The 15,288-nt window shown below is 39.9% G+C and overlaps 1 protein-coding gene across 13 annotated transcripts in view; it reads left to right on the forward strand.

The window, feature by feature from the left end:
* The window catches only part of RAD51B (RAD51 paralog B), a 619,726-nt gene that overhangs the window by 478,749 nt on the left and 125,689 nt on the right, over positions 1-15,288 (forward strand). The window lies entirely within an intron of this gene.

Consider the following 15,288-nt stretch of genomic DNA (forward strand, 5'->3'; position numbering starts at 1 on the left):
TAGTTCCTAAAAGAAAGGATGGGAAGGGTCCTCTGTTGTCTCTCTGTTACACCCTTAAACTCATCTGAAATCCTGTCTTGTGTTTCCTTCTTGTCCTTTGCCCTTTTTTTTCCACTGGAGGAGAACTTTAGGGAAATGATAAAGAATGCTGGCTTACACAGGGAATTAATTTGATCATGCTCTGAAGAAAGAGTGTGTTGATTTCCCACTAGAAATAGTCTCTCCACCCTTCAGAGCAGGGCCAGGGATGTGGTACATTACACAAACCAGTCCCACTTGGCCAGCTGTTTTCGGATATCTCAAGCCCAGAGTTCGGCCTCTTTACATAGAAACATGTTGCCTTCCTCGAATCGATTCCTGTGAGACTAAAGAAAATCCCACAGGCCCACGCATGATGTAACAGGGATGTGTGCTTCAGAATTCCAGACACACCCTCTGAGTTCCTGGCATCTTTTTACCATAATAATTGCAGGACCACAGTTTTCCTTCTGTGACCCTTGCAGGCCAAGGCTGCCTCGCCTTGGCTATATTTCCTCATGGGCCTGGACCAGAAGATCCATCTCTGCTTCCTGTGGGTCTGTGCATGGTATTGGGAAGTCAGGCCTGCCTCCTGGATGTTCAGAGAGCTTAGCATTGACGTCTGGACAGAGCTCATGTGCAGCTTGTTTTTCTGTTCCCTTTTATATTCCTGATTTAGGGTAGAGAAAGGGAATGGATCTCTGTCATTTGAAATTGCCTGTGACAGTATTTGGTAGCTTTCCTTGGCGCTAGCCTGAAATATCCAAATTCAGATGACAATGAAACCAGCACTCACTTGTTCATAGTACTTATGTGAACATTAAAATCGATGGTATGTACATTAACTTTTGATTTAAAAAACATTAAAAATAAAGTTTAAATGTAGTAACGATGGCCATGAACTTACTGGTGATAGAATCAGTTCTTATTTCTTCCTTTAGCAATACCCAGTAGTAGTAATATTAACAAATGGTAACATTAACATTTCAGTAATGGTTAGAAATCTCATTTGAAACCTAAATGTGCAGTGCTACAGCCTGCGTGTGAAAATGTACATTAGCCTTCTACACATAGATAGTCTCACATGGGCAACAAGGAGAGGCAATTAGATTATTGAACTCTCTAGCTTTCAGAATGGGGGAAGTTACTAATTTTCCTGCATTTTTATGTCTTCTCCCACTAGAGTGGGAAAAAAACACCAATATTTCTTAGGTTGTTATGAGTGCCACATTTTTCATTAATGTCACTCATCTCATTAATCTGCAATAAAGTCTATAGGGTTGGTATTATTGTGCTCATTTTAGGAAAGTGATACTTACAAAGGTTAGAGTATCCAAAATCTTAGCGCCAAGATTTGAAGCAATGATTGACTACATGTAAATGTCTTACATTTTATAATAAGGATGATTATACTTGGCCCCAAGCCACCTTTTCTTAGCCCCCATAAGAATGATTTGATGATAGTTAAAAATTATATTGCACACCCTTGAGAGGAGTTATTTGGTATAAATCGTACTTACATGTATGGGTGTATGTATGTGTTTGACCCTCAAAGCTGGCATTATGTCAATGCCACCAAATCACTAACTAATTGGAGATAGAAAAAGTTCTATCTAAAGTTCACAAAGAAGGCCTCCTCTTTAACGTGGAGGTTTTGACCACTTGTGTTTATCTCCGTTCTTTCTTATGATCTTTTTGAAATTATTCCAGTTTAAAAAAAAAAAATATATATATATAAAAATGTTAGCCTAAAAGAGCAAAGATATTGGGACTCTCTTTGAGACATCAACAGGTTTGAACAAAATACTGGAAGGCAGGAAGTGATAGAAGATTGACAAGCTATAGCAGAGGAAACTGTAAACCAAATTGCCTTAAATGTAGTGTAACGGTAGAATACTTGAGCGATTTCCTCAGGACTTGGAAACACCAGATAGCACAGAAGTAGAGCAGATGAAAACAACAGATTAGTTGAAAACTGTATATGAAATATATGAAGTAGTTGGACCCCCTTTCTCACTCTGGACAGCTAGGTGACAAGTCTCCAACGCAGGATGAAGGCCAAAATTTATCTTTGAAGAAAATGCATTAGAGAAATTTCAGACTTGGAACTCAAACAAAGCAGAGGACAAGGGGAGGCATTTGGCTAAAACAAGGGATTACATATGCCAAATGGTGACTCTGAAGCCCCTTTCTCAGCCTTACTTCTAGAATGTAGCAACGACATAAGAGATTGGAGAACTCTTTTCTGTAACTATCAATCCAAGTATCTATTTATTGACATTGATCACTCTCCAGGGGATCCCACCAGTTTAAAAATGTTGTCCATATACACAGTGCTCCGAATTATACTCATATTTTTAGAATAAAATATATTTTATAAATTATATATGACTGAATAACCAAGGATCTTTAGACTTTGTTCACATCAAAGAGACAACAAAACAGAAAGAAAAGAAGAACGATGAGGAATTAGAGATAATGCAAGATTTAGAAAAAAAACTTGAAATAACTATAATTAATATCCTCAGAGAGTTAGATTATATGAAAACAAGACTAGGACGTGTGGAATTAGAAGTAATCAAAAGACAATAAAGAGCTCCTGGAAATTAAAAATATGATAGCTGACATAAATTTAGTTAAAGAAAGACAATACAAAATGATATTATTTACTATTTGAAATTATGTGTAAGCATTAAGTTGATTGAAAACAAAAAAAATCAATCTTCTAGAATTGTGAAAATGTTTAAAACAGGAAAAGAAAGTGGCAGGGTTGAATAGGGAGAGAGAACAAAGATGGATATTGAATCAGGATGTTTAAAAAGTTGGCTGGAGATGATGTACAGAGTGGTGGAGTAAGGCACTCAAAAACTCTGTACTTCCACAAAAGCAACAGAACATTGATAGAAATAGTCAAAATCAAGTTTTTCAGAACTCTGAAAATTAACTAAAGTCTTGCAACAATCTGAGGGATGTTTATTTTTTAAAAAAGGAGGTGAATCTCAGTAGGAACAACAAGATTTGTGGCATTTTAGCTTTCCATGATCCCATTCTTGCCTCTCTAGCTCTGTAGTGACCTTGAAAGCCAACTGTCTTACAACTATAATAGCTTTGTAAGCCAGCAGCCATTGGAGGTGGCAGAACAGGGGGCTTCCCATAAGCACCATCCAAGAGAATTGTCACTATTTGACCTGGCTGACAGCTCACTGAAAGCTGCATTCTCAGGGTTTCTTTTTATTTGACCTGACTCAGAGCTTGGATTATGTGAACAGTCCTACCCACAGGGCATTTGTCAAAAAGAATCACCAGCAATTTCTTACTATCATGGCTGCCCGCTTACCAGGTAGAGCTAACAAGAAGCTGACAAAAAATGTAAAAGGAAAAATTGGGGAATGAATTTTCCATAGGGGGCTTTGTAAAGGTCCTACATATACCAGGGAATCAAGAAGGCTATACACATGCTCAGGGCTTTGCTCCTGCCCAGGAAAAGACCTGAGAAGACCCTAAGCTCTCACTTCTGGTTGACCGTGAGGGTCAGGGTAAGCAGGAAGTGAAGGTGAGACCGAGTTTTTAACTGCTTGTTGGAGTGTTGAAAGAATGCCCCAACACACACAGAGACCCTCAGCAAAGGCTGGGAGACTTACTGGTTCATTTAGGGAAATCTGTTTAATCATTAGCTGTTCAATCATTAGTCACGAAATGACTTCATGTGCAAAGGATCCTCAGTAAAATTAACTGGCTGACTTCTCATCAGAAACCATGGAAACCAAGGGCATACAGGTATCTCCTGCTTTTCAAAAGTTTGCATTGTACCACTTCACTTTTTCAAAAGAAGTACATTAATACCTGTTTTCACTAACTGAAAGAAATATGAAGAAGATTTTCACTTTTATGAAAAAAGGCGAAAAGTGAAAATAGCGTCAGCATTTGTTCTGCATCAATCCATGATAGAGGCATGTGCACCCCAAGCATTGAGAGTGGTACCATCAAGCTCCTTCCCTAGAAACTACACTCGGCATCTCTATATCAAACCTCTATACCTTTGAACTGTATCTGTGAACATCTGTGCGTTATCTCAATTTATTTTGTGCATCTGTTTGCAAGATGTGTCGTAAGGTAACAGAAAAGCCTAAGAGAGCTTTGTAAGGGTGTTGTGCTTAGCGTGAAACTGGACATAATTAAGTCTTTTGATCATGGTGAACGAAATAAAGACATTATGTGTGCATTGAATTTGGGGTCAGAGAATACTCAAAAATTTTTCCATATAAATTAATGGCAATTGTTTCTTCACTGTACACCATTTCAGCTCTTGAAAGTTTTCATAGGAATGTTCTACTTTTGGATAGTAAAGTGAACCTATTTTCAAATTGCTGAAAGAAAGACTATAAAGAAGAACTGTTTGTCCAGCAAAACTATTCTTCAAAAATGAAGGATAAATTAAGACATTCTCAGATATACAAAATCTGAGAATTTGTCACTAGTATACCTACCCTACAAGAAATACTAAAAGGAGTCCTTCAGGCTGAAATTAAAAGACACTAAAGGATAACTTGAATCCACATGAAAAAATAAAGAGCACTGGTAAAGGTAAATACACTGATAAATCTAAATGACAGTATGAATGCATGTTTTTTTGTAATTCTTTTCTTCCTATCTGATTTGAAAGACAACTACAAAAAACAGTAATTATGCAATTGTGTTGATAGACATATAAATGTGTGATAATAATAGTAGTACAAAGGAAGGAAAGAGAATGGAGCTATATTGGAGCAAAGTGTTTGTAAACAATTGAAATTAAGATGGTATCAATCCAAACTAGATTGTTTTGAGTTAAAAGATTAATAGCAATCCTTAGGACAACCTATAAGAAAATAACTCAAAAATGTATAGTAAAATAAACAACAAGAGAATTAAAATGGTATACTAGAAAAATATCCAACAAAAAGAAGTTATTAATGGAAAACTAGAGAAACAAAAATCATAAGATACACAGCATAACAAATAGCAAAATGGCAGACATGTAGCCTACCTTAATAATTACATTAAAAATAAATGGACTAAATGCTCTAATCAAAAGGCAAAGGTTGGCACAATGTGTAAAAAAAAAAATTATGATCCAACTACGTGCTGTCTACAAGACTCAAAGACGCAAATCAGTTGAAAGTATAAGGACGGAAAAATACATACCATGCAAACAGTATCCAAAGAGAGCTGGAGTGACTTACCCAATATCAGACAAAATAGAATTTAAGACAAAAATTCTAACTGTAAACACAAAAGGGCATTTTTCTAATGATACAAGGGTAAATCCATCAGGAAAACATAACAATTATAAATATACCAGGGGTGCCAAAAAAATATATACAAGTGGACACTTTGGTCAACGTTGCTCAAGCAGTCGTTCACCATAATCAGAAGTTTCTGGACGCTGATGGTAACCACTTTGAGCACCTCTTATAGTTGCAGATGTCAAACATGACTTGTATTTATCTTTTGTTATTAGTGTATATCGAGTATTACAATTTTAATAGTTTTTTCCTTTTTTAAAATGTGTATACATTTTTTTTTGACACACTCTGTATATGTACCTAACAACTGAGCCCCAAAATACGAGAAGAAAAACTGACAGAATCAAAGGGAGAAATTATTAACAATAATAGTTGGAGACTTCTATACCCACTTTCAATAATGGATAGAACAACTAGGCAGAAGATCAGTAAGGAAATAGAAGACTTGAACAACACTGTAAACTAAGCAGGCATCTGTAGAACACTCCACCAGCAATAGCAGATACTTGTTCTTCTCCAGTGTACATGGAACATTCTCCTGGTAGGCCATATATTAAGCCACAAAACAAGCCTCAATAAATTTAAAAGGATGAAACCATGCAAAATTCTCTGATCACAATGGAATAAAATTAGTAACCAATACCAAGAAAATTTGGGGAATTCCCAAGTGTGTGCAAAATAAACACACATTCACTCCTAAATAAGCAATAGGTCAAAGAATAAATCACAAGGGAAATTAGAAAATACTTTGAGGAAATGCAAAAAACATACCAAAACTTATGTGATATAGCAAAAGCTGTGCTTGGAGAGAAATTTATAGCTTAGATGCCTGTATTAAAAAAAGAATTTCATTGCATGTAAATTATACCTCAATAAAGCTGATATTTAATATAGAAAGAATTAATGACCCATATTCTTTGACTACATAAATTTGCATACTTTCATATATGTGTAGTCTCTAAATTATCTCTGATTTTAGTATAATTGGGGAAAAATCACTAACCCTTTCAAACCACATGTAAAGTTCACAGAAAAACAAAAAACAAAAAACGCCAACATGATTTTAAAAATATATGAACAGATATTAAGCTTATAGTTAATTATATGGATGCTAAATTATTTAGAGGAAAGTGCACTGATATTTTCAATTTACTTTGAAATGCAACAATGACAAAAAATAAGGTGGGTTGATGTGATAGGTGATAAATAATTTTGTAAGCGATGAAAACAAGCATAATACAATGTTAATGGTAGAATCTACTTGGTAGATTTATGGGTACTCACTATAAAATTCTTTCAACTTTGCTATATGATTGAAAGTTTTCGTAATAAAATGTTGGGGGAAAAGTATACTGAAAACACCACTCTTACTCAGAACTATTACTATCTCATAATTTACTAAGTTAATAGCCTATCGATCTGAAGAAATTAATGTTTTCTTTAAGGAACTAGCTCTTTTAGTTTATGTACTTTGGGAACCTGATATATTATAGTACAGGAAAGTAGTTTTAAACAATCACCAGAGAGCTGTTATAAGAGAGCATAGTGATACTCTCTGGGAATGAGATCCTGTAACCACAGGGCCGAACTTTCTAGGAGAATCTTCCCAGGATCTAGAATTATAGACTTATTATAGAATTATAGAATTATGTTTAATTAGGGATTCAGATCAGCTTGCTTTCTGCCCCCAATTTCTGTAGGAAAAGTTGTGAAGTTGGCCACATGTAGATAAATGAATAAATTCACACCTGCTCAAATACAGTTCATTTTCCACCCTGTCATTTCCAGCACTATATTACTTCCACAGATCTCACTCTCCTATTTTGTGAAGGCAGTTTAGATGCCATTGAACACATTCTCTACTCTCCTCAAATAATCTTGCAACACTTTTCATACTGGGGCTTCAGTGTTCCATGGAGAGTGATTTTCCAAGTGATGAAGCAGATTTTAATCAGTATGAGATCCAGATATGGCCTGGGAGCTGGACCTCTGCCACCTTTCCCTCCAGCTCTTCTTAACACAATGACTAGGGAATTCCTTTGAGGATCACTGGGTACACTTCAAGTACCCCTGATCCTGTGGCCTCCTTCCAGCCCCAGAGATCTTCCTGTCTGGAGTATTTCCGGCCCTTCTGTCCCTTGGCTTGGAGACTTCAGCTCAACCTGGGGAAGGGACAGAAGACTTGAGGTTATCAAAAGCCTGTTGAATTATCTGATGCAAGACTGACTGGCTTGTTTGCCTCCCTGGCTCTCTTCCTGGGCTTCAAAGCAGCTGAGAAAACAACCTTTTTCTAAGTCTTGGACAAGGAGGAAAATCCCTGGCATGAAGGATTTCTGTCGCAGACACTTGGCACAGCTAGAGGAAAGGTTTGTTTAGCTTAGCAATGGGTTTTATTAGCCCAGGCATCCAGTTGAAGTGAGATAATAGGGTCCCTGTTGCAGGACATTTCAGAGTCAGTGGGTTTCCTCCTTTGCTTCCCAGCAGGACCCTTGCACGCAGATGAAAGTATTATGCATTCAGCAAGGACGTTGCCATCCAATTCATCCACAGCCGCCTAATCTTGCTGATCATAGGGGGAACCGGGACAGGGTTAAAAACATTAGCGAGATACGAAATTATAGACGGATGCAAAGTCATATTTCTGAACTATCTGCCTCAATTGCTTCTCACCCCAGTTTTTTTTTTTTTTTCCCCTCCGAACATATTCCATTGTCTTCAGGCTCTACATCTGTAGCACAGAGCAGGGATAAAAAGAAAGCCGGGCCTACCACCTGCCCCTGCAGGAAGTAATTCTTCTGCTTACACTTTCCCTCTGCCAGCTCTTTTTACTCTGCCCTTCACCCCACTACCAGTATAAGAGTTGAGGTAGTGGGTGGGATGAGGAAGGAAACAGAAGAGAGGAAGGATTCATTACTGGTGTTAAAGGAAACCTGCCTGGCACAGGAATTAGAGAAGAGAAAGTGGAAGAATTGGTGCCAGCTTACTCTCAGCACATGGCTGCCTATTCATGTCTGCTTTCCTGGGCCACAAGGCAAAACTCACTTTTTCCTAAGGGTCGAGCTCTATTGCAGGAACTCGTGTAACCTGCCAGAATGCTATAAAAGGAGCCTCCAGGATAGCCTGTCCCCAAGGTTCCTGACATCTTTCTGCTGCCTGCTCCACAGTGGCCACCCATGGAGGAGAAAGGCTGGGCTGCGCTGCTGCAGATGAGACTGACACCTGTGCTGTAAAAGGAGGACACAGGCATTATCCCTAGAAGGTGTCAATATCCTGGAGGAGGCCTGAGCTTCCTGTGCTCGGCACTGTCTGCTCTATGGCTCCTTTTCCACTTGCTGTGCCTCTTGGAAGAGGGATCAGGCCAGGAAAAACATGTGATGCTATAGCAAGCTGAAACCGAAGACTTGACTTTGGGCTTGCCCAAGCTGAGAATCTTGGCAGTGATGGATTGGGCAGCCCGCTCCTTTCTATGGCATCTTCTAAGTCCCCCAGCTTTGGGGAGGAGGTGCCAGATAAGTCCTCAAAATAGGTATGAGTCAGAGCTTCTGAAGGTCACCGATTTGTGCATTTATTCTCTCATTCATTTTTGCATGTCATGACTGAGCTTCTATTATGTATACAGAACCACACTGGAAGTTGGTGGGACCAGAAGTAGCAGCAGTGATGATAATGGTCTCTGTCTTCAAATACATGGTAGTAAATTCAGGTGACATTAACTGTAAAACAGTGGAGAAAGCACTAAGTACTATTGGAGAGGTACAGATAAAGGGTGATGGGATTAGGGAAAGATTGATCACCTCAGGCTGGAGAAATCAGCATAAGCTCTCTGGAAGAGGTGGCATTTGTATGAGGTTGTGGGGACAGAGCCCCAGAAAGCAGTTTCCAGGCTCTCGGCCTCACATAGACAGGTGCTGGCTCAGGTAGTAAATGGCCATCAACTGTGATGGGATGGCCATCAGCTGTGGCTAGTTGGCCGTCAGCTGTAACCAGTGAGCCATTGGCCACAATATAACTGCTGTGGCTACGCTAGAAGAGAGAGAGAGAAAGCATGGGGGCTAGCAAGAAGATGGCGGCTGGCCTGGCAAGCGTGGATGGCAGTTTGCGGACAGTGTGGATCCAGCCTCCAGTGAGAGTATAGTGCCGCCAGAGAGAATATAGTGGTATGACTCCCCTACCTATGGCTCCGTGGGTGTTCCTTTTTGGCCTCACCATATCCTGCGTTCTTATGTGGGGAGCGGGAGCAGAGACCCCGCCGGACGCCCCGCACGACAAGGTGCTCAAAGAATAGGTAGGATTTGGACATTCAGAAACGAAGGGCAGAAGGAAAACTGCCAGTAGAAACTTGTGAGCAGCTGAGGCAACCCTGCATGGAGGCCTTGTCCAGTTCCCTTCTCTGTCTTGCAATATCCATGCTGCAGGGAGAAAAAACAATGTGCCCTTATTTGCTGTTATGTATTCTGCCTCATTTGCTGTATTATCTCAGGGAAGTGGATTGATCTGTGCATGACATGTTTGGGCATGCATCATGGTGATTAAAAGTATGGAATATAGAACCAGGTGGCGTGGGTTGAAATCCTGGCTTCACCACTTATAAGCTACTTACCTCAAAGGCTCTTGTGAGGAAGAATCTCTGTTGGCTGTTATTGTTTTCATCATCTTCATCACTGTGGGAACCCTGGAAGGCTCCCCCACCCACCCGATCATAGAGGACTTTCCACCACTTCAGGTCCATTACTCTCCTTTGACAGTCTTATAGTAAAATGCAAACACACCTGAAAAGGTAACACTGGAAGGTTTATATCAGCTGTCACTGTAGAGCTCAAGAGAATCAGCTGACAACTTATTTGCTCGGAGCAAAATAGCTGCCTGAGGGGAGGGGCATGAAAGGAAAAGATAGTCTGAGAGGGGAGGCCAGTGAGCTCCAAAGGCCAACTAAATCCTTCTGTGTCTGATTTAGAGCACCTAGGCCTCTGTGTTTTCACTTGTAAATCGGGAGACACCTTTACACATACAGCATAGGGATGAAGTGAAGAACAGTGAGCAAAATGCCCATCAGTTATTTTAGGAGCTTATAGCATGCAAAGCACTGGACTGGGCCCTATAGAAGGGAAGGAGGGTGGGGGAATCAAAGAAAAGCTCCTGATCTTTGCAATCCCATCAAGAATTCAGAACGTACATCTCAGAAATAAACTGAGGTAGACACAGGTGGCAATTTTTGAAAAAGTGCAAATTCACACAGTGAATATTGAATCTGCCTGGCCCTTAATAGGTAATCAATAAATGTTTGTGGATGGATGGATTGAATGAATGAATGAATGAATGGATGAATGAGTGCCCAAGAATGAGGTGCTTATAGGAGAATGTTAAAGTGAAAAAAGCTCAAGGCCTAAAGACTTCCCTGTATTATCTGTGAGAGCAAGGAGCTCATCTGGCTTGCCGCCTGCTCTATCCCATGCACCTAGAACAGTGCCCAACACAAAGGAAAGAGCCCAGGAAATATCTGTGGATTGAATAAAGCAAATGGATGTATTGGTGGGTGGTACAAATAACAGAAATTACTTCCAGATAGTAGTGGGATTTGGGACCCAGCCTCTAGTACACAGTAAACACAAACTTTAAAAATATCAATGACCACATTTTTTGCAATAATAGGTGAAGAGAGGAGAAAGTATATTCATGAGAGTGTATTTAGAGTCTAACTGGCCTGATCTGAAGGAAACAGTCAAGAAAAAGCAATCTGGCCATTTGCAGGAGGTGCAATTAACAGCTCACAATAGCACACACCTGACGTGGGGCGCTCTAGGCTTTCTGAGTCACATATGTCTGCACTCATTCTTGCCTGACTGCATATTTCCGTGAATCCTCAGAGCATTCCAAAGCCAATTGCACATATTGCACACAGGGTTGAGTGTGATAAAATTTTTTCACAGGGCCCTGGAGATTTTTATTAAGCAGTCAGGCCCTCCCTGCAGGGCATTATGCATTGAAGAAGATCGAACAACTCTTGACAACAGCCCAAGTCAGATAATGATTAGAACACCCCAAACTTATGGCATGACTGAACATCTGAAACAGTCCAGCCCCAATTATCTGCCAGGAAGGGTTGCTGGCTTTGGAAGAGGATAGTTTATAGTTTGAAAGGCAGAAATGCACAGGGCATGGGATATTGATTCAAGTCTAAAACAGGGAAGAGTCTGTTTATATTCACAAAGACATACATGGCAGGCATCACTTTTTCGAAATCTGTTGGGCTACAAAGCAAATTTATACTTCCCCTCTCTACTGTGTAACATCACAGAATCTCCATATCAGAAAACTCATATTAAAAGCAATGTGCACCTTCACCACATGTTTGCAAGGAAGTGTCTGTGGTCAAGGGTTGCTTCGGTATCTAACCACCTTGATGTGCCTCCAGTTGTTCTCCCATTCGTTTGTCAGTTTCCCTTTTGGAATTTGGGCTCCAATCCAAACACCTTGTACCCTCCACGATTTGCTGAATGAGGAGCAGAGCACAGCCATCACTTCCTGGTTTCAGATACCATCTCCGTCAGTATAACCTGAGACTACGCTAGATTTTTGTGACCCACATCTCATAACCAATTCATATGGAACTGTAGTTAGCTAACACTCTTGACCCATTCTCTGAATGCTAAAATCCCGTCTCCCCCATTCCATAACCAATAGTTGGTCCTCTGTTCTCAAAGACAAAGCCTTATATACTATATTTCAATAAAATTGCATCCTAAAAGATTTGTAGGATGCAACATTCCAACCAAGTTGATATTATGACTCTAATCTAAAATATTAACTCTTGCTCTATATTTTTTTGTCTTCTGTTACCATAAATGGGTTTAGTTACGTGACCCGTAAGTCCAAATGTCACGTTTTCCGTGAGGTCTCCTCTTAGTAATCTATTTAAAATTGACCCCCTTCTCTGATCCAATGCACTTCCTATACTTTTTCTCTGCCTTTTTTTCCCACAGCACATGTAATCATCTAACATACATATATTTTACTTATTTGTTCTGTTTATTGTCTTTTTGCCTCCTTTAGAATATAAACTCTGTTAGGGTAGCAATTTTTTTAGTTCTATTCTCTGCTAGACCCCATATTTGTTGTATGGATGTGGTTGAACATATCAGCGTCCTTATCCAGGTCAGGAAAAATGTTGAATGTGACCGGACCAAGGCTAAAATAAAGTATGTTTCTACTTGAGGTTGTTGCCCCTCACCAGATTGCTATCGATCCTTTGGTCACTTACTAGTCCACTTAATATGATTAGCATCTAGCCTAACTTGTCTTTACTTTATCCAGAGGGCTCTTGAACGTTTGTTACCGTTTTCTTTGCTAAAAATCAGATATTTTGTGTTGGTGATAGCCCTTTGCTCTATCAATCTGGAAGTTCTTTCCAAAAAAGAGGAAGTGGGATTCATCTGACATAATGGATCACTTCCTCTTCCTAACTGCACACAAATCATCCTTTTGATGACCCATTTTAAGCCCTGCTTGAGAGGGGCAGGGCATTAACCAAGAGCCTGTCCAAACGCCTTGACTGCACCTGGAAAGGAGGTTCTTCCACGTGTGAGGTTCCTCCAAGTGAGGTCTTCCTGGCTGGGGCCCTGGACTTGCTCACAGGAGTAGGTGTGTGCTCCCTGGGAAAGTAAGCAGTCAGATAATGGAGGTAGCACCACTGAGCTGGAAGGCTTAGGCTCAGATGCCATTGTTATTTTGCATTGGAATATCACATCCTTTTTCCCCCTTGAATCTTAGATTCTGCAGTCTATAGAATAAAAATGGTAATATAATTTTCAAAAATATAGTACGATATTTTATTGATTATTATTTATTTATACCCTTTTGGTTTCATGTCCAAATGCTTCATGCAGACAATAAAGATCTGAAGTTTTAAATATGTTTAGTTTATTTCTATTGCTCTTTGATCTAAAGGATTTATATTTCTTTTATCCATTTCCTTTTCCCCCATTCTGTCTAACATAGCTATGGGTTAGACCTTTGTCATCTCTTGTTTGTCCATCTCAGACTCTTTAGTCATGCTAATTTCCTGGAAACTGGCTACTCAAAATGTGGTCTATGGACCACAGAATCAGCATCTCCTGGGACCTTATTAGAAATGCAGACTCTCAGGCCCCACTCAGAATGTACTCAATCAGAATCAGCAGGTCAACAGGACCCACAGGTGGTTCATACCACCTTAAAGTTTAAGAAGCACTGTCCTTTCTTCTGCCATGCCATTCCCCTACCAAGGGACATCCATAAACTATCTCTGTCAGGAAGCTTCCAGCTTAATTTTCACGTGAGATATTTTTGACAGGAAGATGTCAGTGCCCACCATCTATTCATTGGTTCTGAGGACAATGAGCAAGTTTATCTAGATAACTTTAGAGCAGTTGTAAAAATATTGAGCTTCAACTTGAGTTGAATCCTTCTCATAAAAGCATATTGTTTCTTGATGAGTGAAAGTTAAGGGGTATTTGGGAAGCATATGTGATGACTTGGTTGGAAATATTCTTGTTAGTTTGATGTAGTATCAAGCATTTTATATACTGAATTTAATCCTCACAATAATCCCATTTAGGTGGGTCGTGTTGTCCCCATTTTACATGTGAGGAAACTGAGACTCAAAGAAGTTAGGTTTGTCCAGAACCACAGTATTGGTTAGAATTCATGCTACACCATAGTAACAATGATATCAGAAGATATACAGTGGTTCAGACAAGTGGCTCTGTCCAGAAGCAGACAGGTGACACCAGGTGGGAGGCATTGATGCTTTATGAGGTCACCCATCGTCCTTCTCCTGTGTTGCTTTGTCATCCCCTAGGATGTCCACATCCAAGTGGTTGGTTGATTGTGGTTCCTGCCCTTGGGACAGGGAAAGGGAAAGTGAAGAGCACAGTTTTCTTACGAAAATATAATCCAGAAGTTCTACCTGCCACTTACATGCACATTCTGTTAGTCAAAGCTTGGTCATATGGCCACACCTAGTTGCAAAATGGGCAGAGAAATGTTGAAACATATTTACCAAAAGGAAGAAGGGTATGGCTACCTGGGGAAAATTGCAAGCCTTGCCATAGGCACCTAGCTGATTCGTGGAAGAGCCTAGACTCCAACACAGGACTAAAACCTGTGATCTTTTCACCACATTATTCCACCATTTCTCATAGTTGACCGTCAGTGAATGTTTGTTAAATTGAGATAGATTGAGCTATTACATGTAAGCCTTTTGTTAGTTGAAATCATTTCTTTCTTCTTCCTTGCCTCCCCGATTACCTAAGTGGCTCAGTGCCAACCTGCCACTGTTTCTGATGATGTTAATTTGTAAAACAGGAAGATGATATCCATCTTCCTTTAGGAGAAATGTTGTAATAAAAAAATCCACCAGTTTTTAGAGGTTCCGTAGAACCAGATGAGGGGTGATAATGGGTTAGTGATAATGACCAAATGACCACTCCCTTTAAGGTAGGTATCTTCTTAGGAGAATGCCGTTGCTCAACATATTTTTCATGTGTTGTGTTGGCTGGTACACCAGTCAGTGCTTGCTGCAGTAATGCTGCCTGGTAACACCAGCTTCTCAGAGGGTATAGTAATAAGCATGTAACTAACGTGTATTTGGCTCTCCCGTGGGTCACTATTTGGAAGAGGCCTGGCTGGCCAGCTCTGCTCTAGGTGGCTGTCCTCTTCCTTCTGAGATGGCAGATTAGCTTGGATATTTTTTTTTTTCTGACAGGAGCAGAAACATGAAAGAATAAGTGGAAATATGCGAAGCTTCTTGCATCCGAGGCTGAGATCTTGTACATCCTATTAGCCAAAGCAAGTCCTGTGTCCAAACCCACAGTCAAGGCCATAAGAAATACTTCTTACCTTAACTAAGAGGAAATGTAGTAACGTGGCAAAGGGTACAAATACAGACTTGGTGAAGAGTTGGGGCCACCGCAGCCACTTACCATAGCCTTCCTTTAGCAAGTTATTT

The sequence above is a fragment of the Rhinolophus sinicus genome, chromosome 3, assembly GCF_057876585.1.
Source record: "Rhinolophus sinicus isolate RSI-liver-muscle chromosome 3, RSI-T2T, whole genome shotgun sequence".
In the NCBI taxonomy this organism is placed as follows: domain Eukaryota; kingdom Metazoa; phylum Chordata; class Mammalia; order Chiroptera; family Rhinolophidae; genus Rhinolophus; species Rhinolophus sinicus.